Here is a 16458-nt window from a genome sequence, read left to right on the forward strand (position 1 = left end):
AACCTGCCAAGGCTCCTTGCTCCCCCCAACAGCTCCCCCAGCACTGCTGGTGCCACTTACTCCTCCTACAGCCCCTCAGCCCTCCTGGTGGCCCTCACTCCCACCCCCACAACCTCCTGCTCCACTCCCAGCCCTGTCAGAGGGGGCCTGCAGCCCCCTGCCCCCACAGCCATACTCAAGCCCTGTGTGCTGGCCGCAGGTGGTAGTGGCTGCTGAAGCAGAGCACAGCACAAAGCCTGGCTCCTCCCCCACCCCCCCTGCTGCTTACTGCCTGCCTGGTATAGTCTCAGGTGGGGAAGGTCAGCTCCCTGCCACTGCATGCACCCCTTGGGGACTGGGGGTCCCATTCTCCCCAGATCTGTGCATAGGGTGGTGCAGGCTACCCTGGCAAGGCATCCCTTGCCCAAACAGCAGCAGCAGCTCAGGACTGTTCCCCTCTCTGCTGCCACATGGGCAGGGAATACCTCACTAGGGCAGCTCAGAGCTCATAGCAGCAAGGAGCTTCCCCACGCAACCTAGCCAGGTTGCACCCATTATGCTGTCAAGGCCCCAAGAGAGGGCAGCAGGCTGGGGAGCCCATGCTTTCCCCCACCTTGCACACAGATCTGGAGGGCAAATGTCCCCCCTGCTCCCCCCAGGAGTATGCTCAACACTGGGGAGCCAGCCCCACCCCCACCACCTGGATGAGCTGCCTGTTGCCCCATCCCACTCTTCACTGGGGCCCTGCAGCTGCACATTCTATCCCCAGGCTCCAAGCCCTACACACCCTGCCCCCAGTTGGGCAGCAGTCCTAGCCCCAGCTCCAGCCCGAATCCTGTCCAAATCACTCCCTTCCTCCCTGTGGGAGGCCTCAATTCCCCTTCTCCCCTCACTTACCTGTGGGAGCTGCTCTCCAGGCTGTCTGGTGCCCATGTGCATATACATGGCAGGATATGCCCCTGCCTGACCACCCTCCTCCTTCTCCCACCCCCAGCCCCTTGCAGGCTGGAACTCTGCCAGCCTGCAGAGAGCACTTTACAAAAGTGCAAAATCCGTGCGTTTCTCCATTAAAATGAAAAAAAAAAATTTCCTTGAGTAAAGGGGGAAATCAACATTTTTCTCCATTTTTCCATGGGAAATGGAAAACCTGGATCCATTGGCAACATGTAGGGGGTGCACACAGGTGCATGTGCATGCCCTGAGACCGGCCATGCAGCCCCTGGAAACACCAGCCATGAACCGAACTGCACTTCTGTTTTTGCCACTGGTGATTTTTGGGTTCAGCGATCAGCCGCTGGGGGAGCCCCCTTTCCCCCAGTCAGCAATCAGCCACTAGGGGACCCCCTGGTCAGTGATCTGGTGCCCCCCCAGACTCAGAATGCAACAGTCACCCATGCCTGGATCCCTGGTCATCATCATCAGGTTCTAAAAGTTTCAGTGAGATAAAGAAATTTAAATAAAACCAAGCAGAGATTAGAATATTGGTACCAGTCACCTACAAATATTGCATTTGGGCTAAAAGGACATTTGGGATGTCTACATTTGGACTTCTCTGAAGATCAGTGAACCAACTCAAGTTCCCAGGGGAACAGAGAATCCTAACTAGGAATCCTGACTAGTGGACCGGTGTTTCTTCCCTGAATACAAGGCTACATAAGCATTGTCTTTATTGATGCAAATAAGTCTTTTCTATTGCATAAAACTTTCAAATTGTGACTAGAGTGGTCTCATTGGTCAGTCAATCCCCTCTCACTCACAGTTAAAATTTAACATAATGTCCCCCACAAAGTGTATTAAATGTATATTAGTTATGTTGTTTTATATATTTATACTATGCATATTATATGTACACATTTTGTCGTTAACTGAAATTGGGCCAAGATTATAATCCTTGTACATACACAACTACATGTACATATAAAATAAGCATATATGCCATATTTTTTGTGTGTTTATATTTGTTTTGTGCAGTGCGTGTGTGAGAGACAGAAAGAGCAAGAGCCTTCAGAATTCTCACAGGGTGGTGTGAAAGAGAGAGAGAGATTGCTCATTCTACTATTATTATTACAATATTATAAAAGCCTTAATCTGTCTGGCCATAACACTTCATTTGCGCTCTGACTGGTTGATAAACAATGGAACGGACGGAATGGGGGGGTGCTGTTGGCCTCGCTTCCCCCTGCCCTGCCCTCTGCAGTTGGATGGAGCGAGGCCACTGGAGATGGCCTCACCCCCCACTTCTCCTTAGAGTTGAAAGTGGCAGCAGCACGGGGCAGGGGAGCAGGGTTGGGATGCCATGGTGGGGCAAGGCCACTGGCGCTGGCCTTGGCCCACCCCTCCCCACTTCCATCATCACTGCCTGCAGGGCCGACCTGTCCTCCCACCACTGTCCCAGCTGCTTCCCGCCCTGTCCCCTGCTGCTGCAGCCAGCTTCTCCCCACCCTTGGGCCCAGTTCTCCTCTGCATAGAGCGCAGCAGGAGGGAGGGGGAGAGTGGGCTCAGACAGGGTGGGTCACAGAGCTCCATCCCCGCCTGCTTTCCCCCACTGTCATTCTTGATGGGCAATTGGCTAGTGCTATAATATTAATGTTAATAAAAAGTAGTAATAAGTTTATTATAATTGTTTTTATTATATTACAATAATACATTATAATTATGCATTATGCTATGTGTTGTACTGCATTATTATTAATACAATATAGCAACATGTAATAATTGATAATATATTGTTATACTGACTATCATATAATCATAGTTACAGATGATGCAGAGAACACTGAAGCATTTCATGCCCTTTTTACTTCAGTCTTCAAAAATAGGTGCATCTACCAGATAAGAAGTGCATTTGACTGCAAAGATAGAGAAGGAGACAAGCAGCCTAGAGTACTAGAAGAAGAAATTAGGGATTACTTAGAGATGCTAGATGCTTTGAAAATTAACAGGACCAGATGAGGTGCATGAAAGAATTGGCTGAGGTAATTCTGGAGCTATAGACTATCCTCTTTGAGACCTTGTGGAAGTTAAGTGAGGTCATATGACTAGAAAAGGCTGAATGTAGTGCCTTATCTCACAACATTTTGAGCAACAAATTCAGGAAATGTAGAATAGATGAAAGTACTAACATAATGGGGTGGATCATCATGCTCAATGAGTAGTCATCAATAGTTCAGAGTCTAGTTGGGAGGAGTTATGAAGTGGGGTTCCCCAGGGGTCTGCTCTGGGTCTGGCATTATTCAATAGCTTCATTAATGATTTGGACAATGGAATTGAGTGCACACTTAGCAAACTTATAGATAATACCAAACTGGTTAGAGTTGCAGACACAATGGAGAGCAGAACTATGATCCAGAATGACCTGGATAGACTGGAGAAATGGTCTGCAGTCAATCAGATGAGATTGAACAAAAAGTGATGCAACATCCTGCACTTGGGACAGAATAATTGCATACATAGCTATAGACTAGTCAGTGCTTGGCTAGGTTGCAGTATGGCAGAGAAAGGTCTGTGGAAGTTAGGTTACAGTAGTCCGTAAGCCAAATATAAGCTAACAGTGAGCCCTTGTTGCAAATAGGCCAACAGCATACTGGGTTGCATACTGGTGTGCCACTTGCAAATCAAAGGAAATTAATCTTCCACTCTATTCAGCGCTGGTGAAGTCTTACCTGGAGCACTGTATCCAGTTTTAGGCCCCAAACTTCACAAAGGATGTGGGCAGATGGGTAAATCTAATGCAGAATGATAAAAATGATCAGGGGTCTGGGAAGCAAGACTTCATGGGAACGGCTGAAAGAACTAGGGTTATTTAGTCTGGAGAAGAGAAGACTGAGAAGGGATTTGACTGAAGTCTTCAAATACCTGAAAGTCATTTATGGAAAGGATAGAAATAGGCATTTCTCTGTGACCTTAATGGACAGGACTAGGAGCAGTGACCTCAAGATGCAGCAGAGGACTAGGAAGAACCTTCTGACAATGAGGTTGGTCAAGCATTTGGAAGCATTTACCTAGAGAAATGGTAACATCTCCATCCTTGTAAAGTTTCAAGAGCAATTTAGACAGATACTTGGCTGGGATGGTTTTAGTCAGGGACGATCCTAGTTTGAGCAGGGAGCTAGACTGGATGCCATCATAAGGTTCCTTCTAGCCCTACTTTCCTTTGATCCTATGTGAACAAAGTACATATATAAAGATCAGTGGGAAAATGAGAGGTTCACTTTACAACACACACTGGTTATAGATAAAAATTCAAATAAAAATGTTACTAATGTATATGTTTTATAGACATCTTTTAGACATTAACTAACCTGATTTTTTACTAAATTATCTCTTGGATAATGTGGTCCATCCAACTTTTTCACTGTTTATCTTCAAACAACCTGTACTAGTAAGATGCTTCTGTTTGTTGTTTTTCTAGTGTGGTTATTAATAATAAAACCCTGTGGAAACATCTAGGTAGAAGTAATTGTAGTCTTTGACTATGAGCATCTAAAACAATAATGCAACAGTCAAACTAAGTTAATTTGAACTAATGAAAATTGGAAGACTTTAGGAATTACTCTGTTTGCTTGCCAGCCAATTTGCAAAATTTAGAAGCCAAGGCAATGCTTTATATAAAAATCAACCTTTAAATGTTTAAAATTTATACATAATTTCCTAATGTACAAGCATATTCTATAAAAATAATTAAACTTAAATTAGGAGTTTGGCACAAACATTTTACCTGTATGTTTATAGAGGAAAAAGGAAATGGGCAGCTAACCCTGTCTTGGTTTAAAGTGAAGCATGGATTAACAGGGTTTTACAACAGTTACATGGAACGCACAAACTCCAGAAGCACCAGAGCTTGGAGAAGCTAAAATCTACCTATAGAGCAGTTTTTTCCAACCTTAGGAAATGGAGCCTGCAGAGACTTCTATCCACCAGAAATGGTGTAGTAGTAAAGCAAAGGAGGGGATCAGTACAAGTGAAGAACATATATTCAAAACATATCTTCACATACACACACACCATATTTCTTACCACAGAGGCTAAAACACACATACATGCACATGCACACACAGAGCATGTTTATTACTGCAGAGGCAAATAAAATCATTGATCCTCAAAACTCATCCACCTTCCCTTCTTGTATCCAGTGTTTGTATCTATATCTGTTCTCCCTGTTTTAATGATATGTATTTCTCCCAATATCTTTAAGACAGAGAAGTACAGATGTACAACTGAGGCATACAGAAAGTGGATGAACTGACCAATATCACATACTCTGTCTGTAACTGAGTGGGCAGTTAAACAAACATGTCTCCCAAATCCCAGATTGCTACCCTATACACTGCAAAAGCCTTCTCTCTCCTGGTTTGGCCTAATCTAGGAGTACTCAATCCCCCATGCCATTGGCCAGATCCAGACTCCAGCACCATGTCATCTGGTCTGTGGGGCTCCCCACAGATTTCATGGGGACCTGCACAGGCAGTGGTCCTCTGCACTAGATTGGACACACAGAGCATCAGAGTCCAATTCTGGTATGCAGGAACCCGGTGGGGGCAGCACGGGTCCCTGAGAGCCCGATCTCTTCATTGTGCAGGGGGGCACAGGTCCTCATGCCACCTCTGCCCAGCTGGGATCAGGCCCTGGAGCCCAGCACTGCCTCCATCTGACTCCTGCATACCAGGAGCAGGCCCTATGGACCCATATCGCCCCCACCCAGCCACGGCCCAGCTCCCACAAAATGAAAGTGGCACCGGGCCGTGGGGCCTGAATCCCACATGTGTAACAACCTGACAGTGACAAAAAGCCAAGCTGTCATTGGGCTAAGGTCCTATGAAGTTGTTATCACTGGGGGTCAGCAGCTGGGGAGAAACAGTTTTGAAGCAGCAATATCAGGGAAACTGTATGTGGGAACAGAAGAGTCCAGTGTGCAGATGACTCTAAGCCTCAACCATCAGGTGGCCAGAAGTCAGAGAGTCAAATGCAGCAAGGAATACAGGTAGCCACTGGGAAGACAATCAACAAGAAGACCACAAGAGAGAACCAGATCCTGCCCCTGAAGCAGTATATCAAACAAGGAGTGGGAGATGGGTTCAATGACCAGCACAATAAACTGAATGACAACAGCACCTAGGCGGCAACATGAAGGACTGGCAGTGAAGACCATTGACGGTGGCAGCTGTGTCTCTGGCACCGAACAAACTCACACACACACACACCCCCATAACAGGAGGGTTTCCTCAGTTCTTCTTTGTTGTTATTATTATTACATTGAAAGATGTAGCAACTACCAGGCTCCTGAAGGTTGGAATACAAATTGTAGCAGGGATAATTTGAAAGGTGACACCAGAAAGTTCAATGTGCTGGGACAATTTCTGAATAGCTCTGAGCACACACTGAACCTCAGGGCTGGAAGCAGTAGCAGCAGCACCAAACACACAGCTCTTCTAATAAGGATCTGTGTTCCTGCAATCCAAATGAAGGTTTTTTATTATTCTGTACATAAAATAACTTGGGGGCACAAGGGGGGGTGCAACCCAGCTCACAGACTGGCTCATGCCATTCATCTGGTCTGCAGGGCCAAAACTGTGAGCACCCTTAGCTTAGCCTATTCACTAAATTATTCAGCCCAGACTTCTCAGTGACATTCAGCTCAGCCTCAAGCAGCACAAATTGAAGCTGCATTGTACCAGGAAACATCTGGTGTTCTTGTGAACCAAGAATTAAGGGGAAGGAACTGAGCTACCAGCACGAAGGGCAGAGAAAGGAGAATACTCAAAGAGTTTGCAAAAACAAGAAGAAAAAAATAAGAGAAAAGGTACACTAGGGAAAAAAGTGCAAGACAAAAAAAGTAATAGAAAGATAGTAACAACTATACAGGGCAATCCAGTTAGACTTAGAAACCACTGCTGTAGTTTATCATTGCAATCTCAGGAGGAAACACTCAGCCTTATTAGTGCATAGTAAGTGAAATGTATGCATAGTAAGTGAAATGTATGCAGATGTGGAAGTGATAAGGAACAAAGCAATGTGAATAACTTTTTTGCTTTGGCAAAAGAAAAGAAAAGAAAAGAAGCTGTTGAGCTCAATTGAAATATCTTATTTTACCCCAAATAAAGTGTTTTTTAAGAATAAATTTAGGCAGATGTTGAACCAAAATGATATTTTGTAAAAACAAACCAAAATGCATTTCATGTCAGAACTGAAGTTTTGACACCTTTCTGTGCCAAACCCATTTGCAAAGCAGCAAAAACTCATCAAATAGTTTCAGTCTGACCCAACCAATTTTTTTTCTGATAGAAATTAATTCTTCAAGATAATGAGTGCCCTCATCTCTACTTGAGTGTGACACTGGATTACACTTGGGGTTGACAGACACCAGCTCTATGCATGACAAAGATACAGTGAAACTGACTGGAAAACTGGCAGGCAAAACTGGCAATGCAATTTTCAATGGCCCTAGAGATTTTAGTGGGACTGAATCTCAACTGGCTACACAAAAGTATGCCCTGAGGCTGCTCTAGCTTATTTTGGTGCTAAGTCTACAGGGACCATTTTAGCAGCTGAAGGTGCCACAGCCTAGAGATGCCCCAGCCATCCTCTTTTCTATTAGCATATCCTGCAGGGAGTAGTGAATGATAGACTAATAAACCACCCAATAATTGCTATAAGCAGGTGAAGTTTCATATACCCATATTAATGGATGCTGCATTAGCTTTGTACCAAAGCAACACAAAAGCACAACATCTCAGCAACAGATTTACCCCCTCCCCCACAATCTTGTATTATGTATTCATGAACTTGATAGAAGGTTATAATCATCTAGTTTGATCTCCCACATAACACAAAATTTCATTTTCATCTAGTCATTCCTCCATTGAGGTCAATAACTTATTCCTGACCTAGAGTATTTTCCTTTCCTTTTTAAAATTGAGATTGTTAGCAGCAGGGAACTTGCTCTTAGATCTCTAGGGACCTTTAAGTCCCATATGACATGTACCAAAAATAACGGAAACAAACACTCTTAAGTGATATTATGCTAAGAAAGCTTCCCTTTTTCAGTATATATGTTTTCAGTTGTATGCCACTGGATAGCAACAGCATGTGAACAAGTATACAGTGTGCCAGATGCACCACAAGTGAAAAAGATGGATCCATAAGCCTTTTGCTTTTGTGATCAGTCACCCAATAGCAAACAAGCTTTGTAATGGGGAAAAAAGAGATCCACTTTAAGAGGCACAAGCTTAGGTTTGGACCCCAATTAACAAAAGAACCATAAGAACAGGAAGTCTATAATGTGGTTGAGTGGGAGTGCAGGTTGCAGACAAATTAAGATAGCCTTCCTACTGACAGCAATAACTTCTCTCCCTCCAGTGTGCTGTTTATAAAACATATGTGGATTCATAAGTAAAATGCATATTAATAGCTTCACTGAGCAAAGGGTATTGTAAAACTTAGGTATTGCAATAATAATGTCAATATCTTAAGTCCAAGAAATAAGTAGATTTTGTATTTACATACCATTGTCTTTCATCTGAATATCTGAAAGTTTTACAACTTAAATTCCACACCAAAAACTCTGTGTGGTAAATTTTGATATACAGGCAGTCCTCGACTTACATTTCAAGTTACAATGTTTTGCACTTACAATGTTTATAAATTGACACCCTGTTTCAACTTTACAACGCCAGTTTCGACTTTACAATGCTTGATCCAATGAGACACTACGCCAGTGAACAAGTTCACTCCGTCTCTCATCTCCCTGGAGAACATCTGTCCAAACTCCTTGGACACTTTCTTTAAGAAAGCAGACAGGACTCCAAAAAAACCTGCAGCCAAGACTCCTGAGAAGACTCCAGCCAAGAACCCTTCAAAAAGTCCAGCAAGGTCACCTTAAAGAAGTCCTTCCAAATCAATACGATTGCTATTTACAATATAAATACATTAATGTAGCTATATTAGTCATTTATAATTGATCGAGTACAAAATTCTGGGGTATTTTTGGTGAAAAGAGGGTATCGGGCCTTGGTTCAGGAACAAATTCCCCTTTTATAACATTGTTTCTTATGAGAAAATTGGTTCCAAGTTGCCACGTTTCGACTTAAGATGCAGTTTTCAGGAACAAATTGTGTCATAAGTCCAAGGACTTCCTGTATTATCGCCATTTAACCAAAGGTAACTACAAGTCACTAGGAACAAAAAAAGCTGCTGATTCACACTGACTCTGAGCTTTGAGCTCTATCTGCTAAATTATGCTACTTCCATTGCTTGCCACTTTTTGATTCTTTCTAAACCTTGGATTTTTTATGTGATTACTATGCATCAGCAAGTGAGAAGATATTCCTAAACTATGCATTAACTAACTGGCTGAAGGTTATGGAGTACAAATATTATTTAAACTATTCAGACTTTCCTTTCTTATCAATATATTTCTCTCTCTCAGGGGTTTACTAATGCTCAGAAATTTCATTCTTCGGTATTACATACATGCATACACACACACATATAGGTATAGGAAAAAACTAAGTAATTTTTATATTCCAAGCAATGAATCGGTGATGATTAAGAGCATTACATTTGTACTAATTTTCAAGTGGTCTTCTTTTAACCAGTTGTTCTTCCAAGAATAAATTATTTTTCTCCATGTTTCATTACACATGCTCAGAGAAAGAACCATTTTAATGGCTGTGAAATTAGTCTGGTGGTCTCAGACTCGCTGCAGGAACACATGTCTACATCAATAAGAACAAGCACACTAATTGGCAATTTCAGTTGCATTCTCATCACAGAAGCTGGGAACTCCACAGAGTTTAAAGCCAGAAGTGACCATCATGATCACACAGTCTAACAAGCTGCAGGACCTCCCTTAAGTCATTCTTGTTTAAAGTCCCAACAGCTGTGATTGATCATCTTTTAGAAAAACATTCAATGTTTATTTTAAAATTTATAGTTACACAGAGAATTCACCTCAACCTTCACTTAGTTGTCCCATCAAATAATTATCCTATTAAAAATGTGCAGCTTATTTCTGATTTGAATACCCTTAGCTTCAAGCTTTTAACTGTTGAAACTTGTTATACTTCTTTCTGTAGGCTAAATTGAAGAGCTCTTCATTATCAAATCACCCTTCCCCACTGACTCTTCAGGTATTTATAGACAGGCTGATTGAGAAGTGCTATTAGCTCCTAGAACTTTTCATCGTGGTTTCCAATCCTTAATCATTGTTGTGGCTTTTCTCTGAGCCTGCTCCAATCTATTAATAGCCTGCTGGATTTTGGATGCCGCAACTGAAAACAATATTCTAGCAGTGGTCACCCCACTGCCAAAGAGAGGTAATATCCTTGTGCTCCTACTTGATACTCTTCTATTTATGTATCCAAGGATTGCATCACCTTTTCTAGCCACAAGATCATATTGCAAACTCAGGTTCAGCTCATTATTGACCATGATCCCTAGGTCTTTTTTTCTCAAGTCACTGACTCCCAAGATAGAGTCCCCTAATCTGTAAGTATTTTCTATCCTGTAACTATCCTTTGGACCCTTACGTTTGCATATGCTGAATTAGTTATTGCTTAACTGCAACCAGCCTCCCAGACGATTAGGATTGCTCTGTACCAGTGACCTTTCTATTTTCATTATTTTACATTCCTCCAATCTATATATCATTTGCAAACTTTATCAATAATGATTTCATGCTTTCTTCCAAGTCACTGATAATATATTAACTAACAAAGGCAGGAACTGATCCCTGTGGGACTCCACCAAAATACAGCCACTCAGTAATGATTTTTATATTGAGAATTACATTTTTGAGGTCTAGTAACCTTTCATATGTAGCAGATTGATGTTGCATCGTTCCAGGTGCTTAATGAAAATGGCATGCAGTACCTAACTTAAGTGCTTTATAGAAATAAAGTATATTGCATCAGAAGTTTAATTTTAGTAGTTGACGTTAAACTTTCTGCTTCATTGCCTTTGGAATGAAGAGATATTTCCTCATCATCCTTAGCTGGCTTTTTCAAATATAGAAAACAAAATTGTGAAACAGCACTTAAACAATTCTACCATTTCCAAAAACAAAAATTGTTCCTTTTGCTTCCAATATACTTAAAACTATTGTACTTAACTCAGATGGCCATAGACTTCTTCTTTTGTGCTTTCACTTCTCATATACATTTTCATCTTCTAATTTATATACATGAATATAAGCTATTTTTTTAATTGATGATTTAACTTCTTTTCTAATCCAAAGGGGTTCTAAACCATGTAGCCTTTGTTCTTGATGAAGGTCGTGTCCTTTTCGGCATCTTGTAAAATATTCTTGAGCTATACCGAGTCATTGCTCGCATTTCTGTTTAACATTTTTTTCCTAAGTTATTTGGCTCAATTATTTTCAGGTTTGTGAAATTGGCCCTTTTTTAAACACTAAGTGCATCTTTTACTAGCTGGGACCTTATTCTGTATGCACATTAATATGAACAAGTCATGACTACTTGCACTAAAGCAACTACAGTAAAAGCTTTGTTATCTGGCATGAGTGGGGTAAGGGGGGTGCCGACTACCTAAAAATTCCAGTTATCTGGGTTTGCATGCAGTGGTGGCAATAGCAGTGCGGGGTGGTGAACTGTGATGGCAGCTACCATGTGCAAACTCCTTTCTCCCCTCCCCCCCCATCCAGCCAGCCAGGCGGCACCTGTGTGGCCTGCAGAGGGGAGTTGCTGCCCTTGCTCCCCCCACAGCCCTGCTCAAGAAATACTTTATGCACATTCCAGATAGACTCGGCAAAGATTCCAGTTGCTAAAGTGAGGATTTGTATTGGGAGATATTGGAAATTCCACTTAATAGAGTATTCCAGTTAGTAAAATGCTGGTTAACACAGCTTTTACTGTATTAAGTTATGGTTCTGTGTTCAGTTACATTTATTGGTCAAGATACAGGCTAACAGACTTCTCCAGTGTTGAATGTTAAGATTTTTCCCCCCGCTTAATGACTCTTGGCAACTGAAATCTCTTATAACCTACCAAGGAAGCCCATCTGATGCAGGATTAAAACATATGGGGCCTGTCTACACATTCATTAATGTGAAATGGTTACTGCACATTTAATTTAGAACTTGTATAATCAAGTACTAAATAAATGCACAGTAACCAGAATTAGTGCACAGTCGCACCAGCAAATGCGTTTTTAGCAACAAAAAGTCCTTCTTCAGATATGTAGAAAGTAGAAAAAAACAGCAAGGATAGTATTGGGCCCCTGAGAGATCCAATGGGGCAACTAACATCAGATGCCCAAGAAGAAGTGAATCTCCTAAATGACTTTTTTGCATCAGTTTTTCACCCTCCCACAAGGATCACACTGCTAGGAATGGCACAAACCAATTCGAGAGCAGGTGATGGGCTCAAAATGGATGTGGATCAGGTGAGGAAACATCTTGAGAAACTGAACATTCACAAGTCTGTGGGCCCAAACAGAACACACCCGAGGGTCTTGAAAGAGCTGGCAGACATCATTGCATCCCCCTTGGCAGGAATACTTGAAAAATAGTAGCACTCAGGCACAAAGCAACAGCCAAGTGGTAGGAGGCAGGGGAGAGCCAGGGCTGCGCTGTGAGTGGCTCCACAGCCCATGTGGCTCAGCCTGGGGGGAGCGCAGCCCTGGCTCTCCCCACCTCCTGCCACCAGGCTGCACTTTGTGAGGCTGGCAAAGCCAATCGAAGTGCAGCACTGGCACTGCCCACCTCCTTCCACTCCCCAGTGGCTTGCAGCCCAATGGAGGGACACAGCACACAGCACCAAGGATGCGCTCCACCTGCCTCTACCAGGCTTAGTGCCCAGAGGCTTTCAGCCCAGTGAAGGGAGGCAGCGCACAGTGCCAGGGCTGCTCTCTGCCTGGATCCACCAGGTTCAGCACCCAGCAGCTCGCACCCTGGTGAAGGGAGGTGGTGCATAGCACCAGGGCTGCACTCCATCTGCCTCCACCAGGTTCAGTGCCCAGCAGCTTGCAGCCTGGTGAAGGGAGGCAGAGCACAGCACCAGGGCTGCTCTCCACCTGGCTCCACTGGGCTCAGGCCCCAGCAGCTTGTAGCCCAGTGAAGGGAGGCAGCACCCAGGGCTGCACTCCACCTCCCTACACCGGGCTCCGCGCTCAGCGGTTCCCAGCCCTGTGGAACTGAGCCTGGGGGGGGCGGTGGAGCTCAGCACCGGGCCTGCACTCTGCCTCGCTCAGCTCCCAGCACCAGTCCAACAGAATTATACCTCTTTGAATGCCTACAGATGTGACTTTAGACAGTTCGTATGCATTCAGTGAACTGAATTTTCAACAGGATTTGTTAGCATGCACTCAGTTCAAGGAAAGCATGTACTTACAAGGAATGTATGGAGCCTTATTTGGAGAAAATATACCTCCTGATTTTAGTTTTGATTGTAATACCACCTGTAATAAGCTGGAAAGAGGCTTTGGGACACCTCAAGGGAACCAAAGAATGGGGCTTAAATTAGGGCAGTGCAGAGTGCCTGAGGCCTCTCTCTCTCTCTCTCTCTCAGAGAATGTGTGCAATTGCCTTCTCTCTGATAAACATGATTACCTCTTCCCTGGACTTTTGTTTGATTACCACTGCTTTTAATTAAAACCTGTACACTATAAAATGGGTAAAGTCTTAGATATATGCAAAGCCTTATTATTTACTTCCTTTCTTGAGTATGGTGAAGAAAAAATTTAATACAGCATTCTGAGGACATGGAAGATTCGGCCGCAAACATCCAAATCTTCCTGGTGTTATAAGACTTCACTTATAATATCTTTGGTTACACAACAGACTGCAAAGAAAAAAAAGTGAAGTGACCTCAGGTCACACAATAGCTTCTGTGAATCCCAAACAGCACTGTAACTATCCCCCTCCTTAGAAAGAAAAAGAATGACTTCAGTTCGTATAGTACACTGCACTCCACTTAATTATGCTATGCTTAATGTGGATAGCCACTTCTTTGTAATATGTAACAGGGAATAGATATAGCTTAATGACAATAAGTGGCAATAACTGCTGCTTAAATTGGGGCAAAATTAACATAAGTTTCACTTAGTAGAGATGCATTTGTTCACTAAGAACTGAAGCTTTTGACTTAGTGCAAAATTCTGAGCTCTAGTCTTTCAGTGGAGAAATATCCTTGGATATGAAGAGCACAACAGATTAAATAAAAGTTATTTTGTTCCAATATTCTTGTCCAAAACATTATATCATTTCGTTTTAATTTTTTCTTACAATCTATAAGACACCTCATAACCTCTCAACTGGGATCATTAGAAGTAGACCAGGTGTACCGATTTGGAGAATTCTTTGGTATAATCAGACTGAACCAACGTTCTTTTTAAAGCCATTACAGGCTTAGCAAAAGCCATGTGACTGCTTCTATGAATTTTTCCTATAGCCAAAAGTATTGCAGAATTGTCCTCTCTCTGGTTAAGTAAATTTATGTAAAATATGTTTCTACGATGAGTTTAGCACTCTTATAACCACCTTGGAACACTTTAGGATTGAGGCAGCTATACTGAAGTTATGGATGAGGACACAGAGGCACTTCATTATAGAAAACTACTATAATCACAAAAGGTCCATGCCAATAGCTCATCCTGCTGCTAGCACGGTTCTCCCATGACAGCAGCACTGCAGCTGCTAGCAGAGAAATCCTGAGTCTGCCATTACCCAATAAAAATAGCAGGACAAAATGTCATGGGTGCTGATGGGTGCTTTCTGACAAAAGTTTAGCTAGGGCTTTGGGATTTTAAAAAACTTTTTTTTAATTCAATAAGATGAGTATAAAGGTTGTAGCATTATTCTAACAACCAAAGAGCAAGGGGAGGTTTAAGAGGTTGGAATGTCCCTTCATACAAATAATTGGGGTTTTAATTATTGTAAAAGGTAGCATGGCTCAGTGGAGAAAAGATTGGATGGAGGAGTTGGTTCTGACTCCTTGCTGTACTGCTTAACTGCTAGGAGACCTACAATAAGTTGTTTCACCTCTTTATGCCCTTCTCACCCATCATCTTTCTAGCTTGTGAGTTCTTCAGGACAGTCTTTCTTCCTACAATGTCTGGAACAATGCAATTCCAATCTTGCTTGGTCCTCTGGGCATTAGAGAAATCTAGATGTTTTTCAACTGATCAAACAAGTTTTTATTTGAAAACAGGAGGTTGCAAGGAGGCCAGGTTTGAAACCAAAAGGAGTAAGGCCAAGAAAGCAGCTGAGTCTTGCTATCAGCTGCTGTTTCAAGTATCCCATGTTTACTGGCATTGAATGCCAGCCATTAAAACTTCAACTTAGTTAGACACAATGGCTTTCCACACACACATACCTTTACACAATTTAAGCACAAAGACTAATATTTTGTTAACATGCTCTTGGTCCAAAGTTGCCGAGGTTCAAAGTATTATGTGAAGACAGACAATATAAACATGTTAATAATACAGGAGTTTGGACAACATGTTGTATGACTTCAAAAAAATGGGTCAGTTGCAGTTTTGTACTAAAAGTTCAAACAGGGATAACTTAAAACTCCTCTTTCCCCCTATTCGGTATATTCAGTTTAAATGTTGCCAGGCAAAAAAAAAAAAACAACCCAAAAACGGTGTTTTTTCCAAATGCTTTCAAGTAAATAATATTTATGACTTCCCAGAGGTATGTGCAACTACCTATTGTAATAAGCACAGCTGCGTTTCTTCTCGTGATCCTGGAATAATTTTCAGAAGTGACTTATGAAGAGCACCTGAACACCTACATCTGTATGCCCTTGAATGGGTATTCTATTGAGCAAATTGGGTAACAGTGTGTAAGTGACTAATTTCTGCACACAGATGCACAGGAATACAGGTGGCTGTAGAGCACAACATTTTCAAGCTTACTTTTTAGAGATGCATATGGAAATCTTCCCACAACACATTTTAACTGCTATAGTGATTTATATTTCTGTTTTAAATACTGAAGTCCCAATTTCCAACTTTTGTGCCATGTACAGGTTTAAATCTGTGCAAGGTGATTGCATCTGCACGAGATGCTACAGTGCTGTAGCATCGGCAGGCACTAACCATGATGCCACCACTACTGCACAGTAGCAACAAGCAAAAGCAAGTGCTAAAAGACTGTGCGGTACCAACTGAACAGGCAGGGGGACATGTAGATGAGCCCAGACAATATAAAATATTACCAAGTGAGAATGGTAGTAACTGACATGCACTTTTTTCAGTAATCTCTCAGGGTGGAACACTGTGGCATATCAGGCACTGAGTCTATAATATGCAATAAGGATTGAAGTGTCAAATAAGCACAGCATCACCATCTTTTTTTAGTTCTTTCAAAGAATAAGACATGCAAAAATGTAAGATAATACATTTTACACTCTTACAGGAATCACAAAGTTATGGTTCCCATAGCAGCCAGAACCTGGTTCTATTTTGAAAACATCACTCCAGATGTGGAACTGCACTGAAGACAATGGAATCACACCA

The sequence above is a fragment of the Crocodylus porosus genome, unplaced genomic scaffold, assembly GCF_001723895.1.
Source record: "Crocodylus porosus isolate Cpor-Errol unplaced genomic scaffold, CroPor_comp1, whole genome shotgun sequence".
Lineage (NCBI taxonomy): Eukaryota > Metazoa > Chordata > Crocodylia > Crocodylidae > Crocodylus > Crocodylus porosus.